This window comes from Prunus avium, chromosome 2, assembly GCF_965620075.1.
Source record: "Prunus avium chromosome 2, drPruAviu1.hap1.1, whole genome shotgun sequence".
In the NCBI taxonomy this organism is placed as follows: Eukaryota; Viridiplantae; Streptophyta; class Magnoliopsida; order Rosales; family Rosaceae; genus Prunus; species Prunus avium.
The window spans coordinates 24,761,504-24,769,612 of record NC_142285.1 but is presented as its reverse complement, the minus strand read 5'-3'; the positions used below and the strand labels follow the sequence as shown (position 1 = coordinate 24,769,612).

At 35.8% G+C, this 8,109-nt stretch overlaps 1 long non-coding RNA gene and 1 pseudogene across 1 annotated transcript; one reads left to right on the top strand and one right to left on the bottom strand.

Moving 5' to 3' along the window:
* On the bottom strand, window positions 1-1,740 carry LOC110763541 (uncharacterized). Its single transcript, XR_002527757.2, has 2 exons — window positions 1,334-1,740; window positions 1-269 (listed from the first exon to the last, which is right to left on the bottom strand). It is a non-coding gene; the product is annotated as an uncharacterized LOC110763541 (long non-coding RNA).
* A 2,449-nt stretch (window positions 1,741-4,189) lies between these two features.
* LOC110763543 (beta-D-glucosyl crocetin beta-1,6-glucosyltransferase pseudogene) lies at window positions 4,190-5,852 on the top strand (annotated as a pseudogene).
* Window positions 5,853-8,109: the final 2,257 nt, after the last annotated feature.

Here is an 8,109-nt window from a genome sequence, read left to right as displayed (position 1 = left end):
TGAACCAATTGAATATTCAACCTATTCATTCACCAAAGATTCAACAAATTCAACATCCAAATCAATATCCATCAACAAATTCAACATCCAAATCATAATCAACCAAATCAATATACATCAACAAACCAAAATAAATGATAATTATGCCTTATGGCTTACAAAATTACAAACACAATCCAAACATAAATGACAAAAACAGAAAGTTATGCAATCCAAGCTTCATTTGCAGCCCACAATTTGGATTCAAGTATCCCCATCATTTGCAATTTCTGCAAATTACCCAAACAAACAATTATTAGCAGCAGCGCAGGTTTCACCTTCTATAGTTCAGACACACTTATTGTTTACAAACATACACGTGAGCAATCAAATTTGAACAAACTGATGCAACAAAAACATATACTGTAACTGTATCACACTTCTCAGTTATTAAAACATTTGAGCAATTGCTTTCTGCAAAGTTCAAGTTTACAAGCATGCATTGCTTTATGATCACATGCTTTATCGTCCAAAAATTGTAATCAACAGGACACTTAAGAAATATTTTGTACTGTAATAATAACACCCTCAATATGAGACATGCCAGAAATAATTATCTTGAAAGTCTACAAGGCTTATAGCACCAAAATGAGCTGCAAGAACATCAACATATATAGAACTGCAACCGCAACAACTACTTTTCTGATCATAAATGGGAAAAGTCTAAGTTGAGAGACAACATTATTGTTTTCTGAGAGTTCATATGCAAATGAATTCTTAGAAAATAGAATGAAGAATCACCCTCGTATTCTAGGTCTCAAATTGTTCATTCATGAACCTGAAGACATATTACTAACAGAAAACAAAATATTTGGTACCCCAGAATCAAATAACAAACCAACAAATGCAAGCAGACAAATTGTAAGAGAGACAACAGGAGACATCATAGAATCACATTCACAAGTAAGCAGTCAAACAACACACACTGAAAATACAATCGATGAAGCTAAATGCAATATCAGATTTATACAAACACCAATGACCAATAGTTTTTAATTAGTGACATTTTTTAGAAAATTGAAAAATTAAATACCGAAATATCAGATTAGCAATTCAGCAATTAGTTTTTAATTAGTGACATTTTTTTACGAGAGCTAATCAGCAATTCAGCAATTCAGCAACATTTCAATTCAGCAATTCAGCAACATTTGCAAATAATCAATTCAGCAATTCTTTCCAAAATAAATGCAAATATTGTCCTAATTCATCAATTCAGCAACATTTCAATTCAAATCAAAAGCTTATTATCAAAAGTTTCAATTCTAGACAGAGAATTTGTAGAACATAAACTTACCATTTGAGTTTGAGTCTTCGATTTGGGGCTTCCAGTTCCAGACAGAGAGAGTGATCGAGAGGAGCAGGCTTCGTCGATTTGGGGCTTCCAGACAGATTGAGAGATCGATAGATCGTCAATTTGGGGCTTCAAAGACAGAGAGAGGAAGATCGAGAGACTGAGACTGAGAGAGATAGATTGAGAGACTGAGACAGAGAGAGATTGAGAGAGAGACAGAGATTGAATCGAGAGTGAGACATAGATCGAGAGATCGATCAAATTCGAGAGATTGAGTGACTGAGACAGAGATCGTGAAAGTGAGAGAGTGACAAAGAGACAGAGACCCAAGGGTTTGTTTTGGCCTGGTTCGATCGATTGAGGGTGGGTGACTGAGAAAGATCGAGAGTTTGAGAGAAAGAGAGAGCTGGCTGGGAGTGGGAGGAGAGTTCGAGAGTTTGGGTCTGTTGGGTGAGTGAGAGATCGAGTTGACGACAAAGTGAAAAAAACTCGCGTATTTTTTGTTTAGGGTTACTATTCGGTACGGTACGGTGGCATTCGGTGGCTGATATATGGTACCGCACCCGTGTCATACAAGATTGGTACGGTACGGTATGATACTATATTAATTCGGTAGGTATACGGTACGGTATTAAACGGTATGATATGACATGGTATCGGTACGGTTTCGGTATATACGGTATAGATGCCCAGCCCTAGTTTGCTTTTTCATAATTAATCAACAGAGTCCTAAACATTCACGGCAACATTAAATAATTGCATACAAATTCAATGAGAACGGGTAATACTAGAAGCATTGGTTGTAGTTTGTCCTTTAGTTGTGCTTTCGTCGGAGGAACAAAGAAAAACAAGTTTAAACTTCTTGGTTACGTGAACCATCCGTGTCGGAAACTTACATATGCATGAAATGTTATATTTGTGGAAACTAAAGGAGTTTCGGCTGTGAAAAATAATTGGAGAGAGATTCAAAGTCTTTATACCTTGACCAAAAATATAAATAAAATTAGAGTTAAATATAAACAAATAAAAATGAAAATGAAAGAGAAGGAAGTGAACAATTCAAAAGTACTAGTCTCTCCGCACGCGCTTCCGTACTTACGAGAGGTTTTTTAAAAAAAAAATTTAATTCACTTTAGAATTAAAAAAGATAATGGATAGTTGTGTTCCATAAAAATAGGATCCATTATCTGATTTTTTTATTAAAAAAAATTAAATATGAAAAAGTGTGAATTTACCATATTATCCTTATTTCAGTAATAATTTTAATTCTTAATGTTTGCATTAACCAATGACATTTTCTGGTATTTTGAATGTTTTACCATTCTCTGCCTTTTGCTTTATTCAAAAGTATAACTAAAACCATAAATTGTCATTAATATTGCAAAGGGCTTGTAACTCAAGTTGTTTTTTTTTTCTTTTTCCAAATTTGTAACTCAAGTTGTTAAGAGCATGTATTTCTACACCCAAGATCCCTACGCCCTCCCTTAATATCGCTTGTCATCAAAGTTGAACTTTTGTTTCTCAGATCTATATAGTACCTAATTATTAGGTAATTGTGGCCCCTATTTATTGTGCCGGCATTTAGTCGGTTTGTTTGGTGCATTCGTCTTATATCAAGCCAAACAAAGAAGAAAGTTTAAACTATTCTTGTTTCGAGTCTTTATCATTAGGAGCTTGTTCCAATCATCACTCGGGAACTTACATATGCATGTTCCAATCATCACGCGTTTTTTTCGAACTTCTATTATGCAGTATGACCCCGTTTAGTTCACGGAACGGATTTGGGGGAAAATCACTTCCCATGTCATTTCATAAGGGATGAGAAATGGAGATTCCTTTCCCATGTTTGATAATCCTGGGAAAGTAACCAAGAAATACCACTTTATTTCCTTTTACATGTTTGGTTTGTGTAGGAATGTAAAACCAAGTTTGTTTAATTTTCCAATTATACCCATATGAAATCAAATAAAAATAGAATGCATTTAATGCTATATTGTAATTCTAAATTATTAATGGGCACAATATGTGTTGAGAGTATTTGTCCCACATTGAAAAGTTAAGGGACCAAGCATGGGTTTATAAGGAGTTGAGCTACTCACCCCATTGCCAATTGGTTTTGGGGTGGAACCTCAACTTCCTTCATGGTATCAGAGCTGGTTAGCCCACGTGTGAAAGCCCAACGGCCACACGTGCTCCACGTCACCCAATATTAGTTGTCCACGTGATAGGCTTGAAAATTCGCCACACGTGCGGGGGCGTGTGAGAATGTGAAGGTAAAGAGTCCCACATTGGAAAGTTGAGAAACTTTGCAAGGGCTTATAAGGAGTTGGGCTACTCCCCTCATTGCCAATTGGTTTTGGGGTGGAACCTCAACTTCCTTCATGGTATCAGAGCAAGGCTTCACGTGTTGGGCCCAACGGCCACACGTGCTCCCACGCCACCCAATATGTGTTGTCCACGTGTTAGACTTGAAAGTTCGCCACACGTGCGGGGGCGTGTTGAGAGTATTTGTCCCACATTGAAAAGTTAAGGGACCAAGCATGGGTTTATAAGGAGTTGGGCTACTCCCCCCATTGCCAATTGGTTTTGGGGTGGAACCTCAACTTCCTTCAATATGGTCATGAAAAATATGTATTTAATATTGGCTCATTTTCCCAAACTTTCCTATGAGGAGGAAAACAAAACCCAAGGGGAGAAGAGGGCTTTACTTTCCCCTCTACTACTTCTCATGTGCAAGGCAACGATTTCCCATGCCTGAACTTACCAAACATGGGAAAGCAATTGATTTCCCATCCTCAAGCCTCCTTTCCCATGAACCAAATGAGGCTTATGTGTGTATATATATATATGCATAGAGCTAGCCACAAACAAACTACCAATAAGCCTATAATCGAGCAACCTCAAGCAAAAGAGTGAAAGGAAAACAAAATATGGTTCACTCTGACCAAAGAAACCTTACTATTCTTATGCTTCCATGGCTAGCTCACGGCCATATATCTCCCTACCTAGAGCTAGCCAAGAAGCTGACCACCAAGAGAAATTTTCACATCTTTATTTGTTCCACGCCTGTAAATCTCAGCTCCATCAGGCCTAAACTCTCCCAAAAATATTCTCATTGCATTGAATTTGTGGAACTCCATCTTCCACATGATGACTTGCCTGAACTCCCACCTCACTACCACACCACCAATGGCCTCCCTCCCCATCTCATGTCCACTCTCAAAAGGGCCTTTGACATGTCCAGCAACAACTTCTCCAACATCCTCAAAACCCTAAGCCCAGATTTGCTCATATATGATGTTCTTCAACCATGGGCGCCCTCTCTAGCTTCATTGCAAAATTTTCCATCCATCGAATTCATCACCATGGGTGCTGCCTTGACTTCATTTAGTATTCAACATCTCAACAACCCTAGTGTCAAGTTTCCTTTTCCTTCGATTTATCTTCAAGATTACGAAGCTGAAAAGTTTAACAATGCGTTGGAATCTTCAGCAAATGGCATCAAAGATGGAGACCGTATTCTGCAATGCAGTGCTCGATCTTGTAACATCATTTTGGTAAAGACATCCAAGGAGATTGAAGAAAAATACATTGATTATCTCTCTGATTTAATGGGGAAGAAGATCGTGCCTGTTGGAACGCTTGTTCAAGAGCCAATGGATCAAAAAGTTGATGAGGAAACATGGATCATGAAATGGCTGAACAAAATGGAAAGGTCTTCTGTAGTGTATGTTTGCTTTGGCAGTGAGTACTTTCTGTCCAAGGAGCAAATAGAAGAGATAGCTCACGGATTAGAGCTTAGCAAAGTGACCTTCATTTGGGTTTTAAGATTTCCTATGGAGGAGAGAAGTACTAGGGTTGAAGAGGTGTTACCAGAAGGGTTTTTACAGAGGGTGGGAGAGAAGGGAGTGATAATGGAGGGTTGGGCCCCACAGGCAAAGATACTGCAGCATTCTAGTGTTGGTGGGTTTGTGAGTCACTGCGGATGGAACTCAGTGTTGGAGAGCATCAAGTTTGGTGTTCCAATTATAGCCATGCCTCTGCATCTTGACCAGCCGATCAACGCTAGACTTGTGGAGGAGGTGGGTGTTGGTGTGGAGGTTAAGAGAACAGGTGAAGGAAGTTTGCAAAGAGAAGAGGTCGCAAAGGTGATTAGAGATGTTGTTGTGGAGAAAATTGGAGAGGAAGTGAGAAAAAAGGCATTGAAAATAAGAGACAACATGAACAAGAAAGAGGATGAAGAGATTGATGGGGTCGTGGAGGAACTGATGCAAGTTTGTACGGGAAGGGAATCTAAGTGAGAAAGACGTCCGTACGTTGAGTCTTCAATTAAATTATCATTCTAATGATCTTGAATGCTCACATCAGCATCTGTGTAGGTGAATAAAATTCAAAATGTTGGGCTTGACTTCTTTACTTTTTGTAAGTAATGATGTTGGGTTTTCTTTGTGTTTTTTTAAGATGTTTACTTTTTTACAATACTTCCCTCCTTACCTATCAGAAGGAACTCCTCTTTACATTTTATTGTGACTCAACCACAAAGTAATGTGTCTTCTTTTTTGAATTGTCAAAACTGTCTTTTTTTCTTCTATTTTTTGTAACTTTTACTGAAACCTTAGCTTTTTACCAAAATAGAAAAACAAATGACCACAAAGACTTCAAATTTTGACTGAGAAAGGAAAATTATTATTTTTTTAAAAGTTGAGAAAAGTCAAAGTGAAAAAAAAAACCTATGGGAATATTGTTTTTTTAGTTTTGTTTTGTTTTGGTAAAAAGCTAGGTGTTCAGTAAAAGTGGGAAAAAAATGTTTTGACAATTAAAAAAGAGAGGACACATGTTATTTGTAGTTGAGCCACAGTAAAAAGTAAGGAGGGAACTATTGTCCTTTGTTTTTTACCATCAATACTCATTCTAATGATTATGAATGCTCATCAGCTTATGTGTGTATTGCTTGAATGCTCAGGCCATATGTATGTCTATATGTAAAGATCTGAAAATAAACTTTTCTAAGATAAAAAAATATCTTTTCTTTTATATAAAATCTTTCAAGCACAACAAATAGATTGACAGAAAGGGCCCTCGAGCAAACTACACAAATCAAAAATGAAATTTGGTGAACTTTTTAAAGTACAATGACTTGTATATTTGGAAACCGGACCAAACTCTTGGGACTGGAAAGCTAAACATTCTCATATGACTCACATATATATTGATCAAGAGAGATTCTACAAATAATCTTATTTGAGGGAGACATTGTAAGGTACACTTTAAATTTTATATCAACGATCCCAACGATTTACTTAGGCTGTTAAATGGATTCAAATTCAAGTGATTTTTTTTGCAGAAATGATCCTTGAAGAACCCTATATAAAGAAAAGTGATTTTCTATTTAAACCCCGCACTTCTCTTTGTTCACCCCAATACTTAAATCATTAAGCTGTAAATTTTATTATTGTGTAAAAAGACAAAAAGGTCATCCAACTTAATACTTAACCCTAGTACATCTATACACACACCCCACCACTCTTCATATTAAGTTTTAGAAAAATACAAACTCCTCTACATCTCATTGCCAGATTGCATGTCAGTGGTTTGAGATTCGAACCCTACCACACAGTTCTTTGTCTGATTAGTTAACCTTTTTAATAAGCAATTAAAATAAACCACAATATGCAAAGAAGATAATTTGAGATTGTACGTTGAGTATTTGATACAAGGGTTGGTTTAACAATGTTTGATAATTGTCCTTTTTCCGTTGGGTAAACAAATAAAATAAGATGTTGTGGTCATTGGTTTTCACTATCATCATAAAACGAAACCAAACAAACTACAATTTTTCATATGATATAATCACATGATAAAAACAACTTGTGAAAACAACAAAATCTCATGTATAATACAAATATTATTTAATGATTTAAGTATTGGAGTAAAAAAAAAAAATTGTGGGGTTTAAATGGAAAATCTCTTTTATTTCTTATTTTTTCAACTTGGGGTGTATTTAAGGGTAGTTTGGGAAGATAGTGGGGTTTTCTTAGAAATTGTGAAATTTTAAATTAGAAGTTGGGGTGAACTTAGAACATGGGGTGAACAAAAAGAAGTGTGGGATTTAAATAGAAAATCTCAAAGAAAAATGGAAAAGATGAAGATGAAATGACAGTTGATTCACCTTTTTTCTCAAAAATTATAATTGGGTCAAAAATATAGGGACAGAAAAAATGAACTTAAGATTTAATTTAGGACATAAGTCTTCTCCTTTTTTTTTTTTTTCAGCAAACGTAGAATTTAAATAAACATGCTAAGCTAGTGACATCCTAGATAGTTAGAAGAAAAAAGAAGAAGATGAATTTCATTAAACATGTGTATTATATAAAATACTAATTTATTATTGTTAATATGAGGAACTGATATAAAATATAATAAAAACAGTATCTAATTATCAATAGCATCTCCAACCTGTAATACTGTCAACCAAATAGTTGCTGCATAGTCCCTGTTATTGGGGACTGATTTCAGTTTTTTAAAGTCTCAATATATAGGAACTATCAGTTCCTAGTATGAAAAAATTCTCTTTGTTATTCTTAATATGCAAATACACCAATGTGCTAGATCATGTGTTCAAATTCCCACTCTTCCAATATCGCTTGTATTCAAATAAAAAAATAAAAAAATATTGTTTTAGATGTGCTTTCCTATGAGCTGTCCAATATCAAGGGCCAAACTAAGACAGGAGCAAAGTTCCACTTCTTTTTATGTGTCTGCATGATAAGTCTTAATTT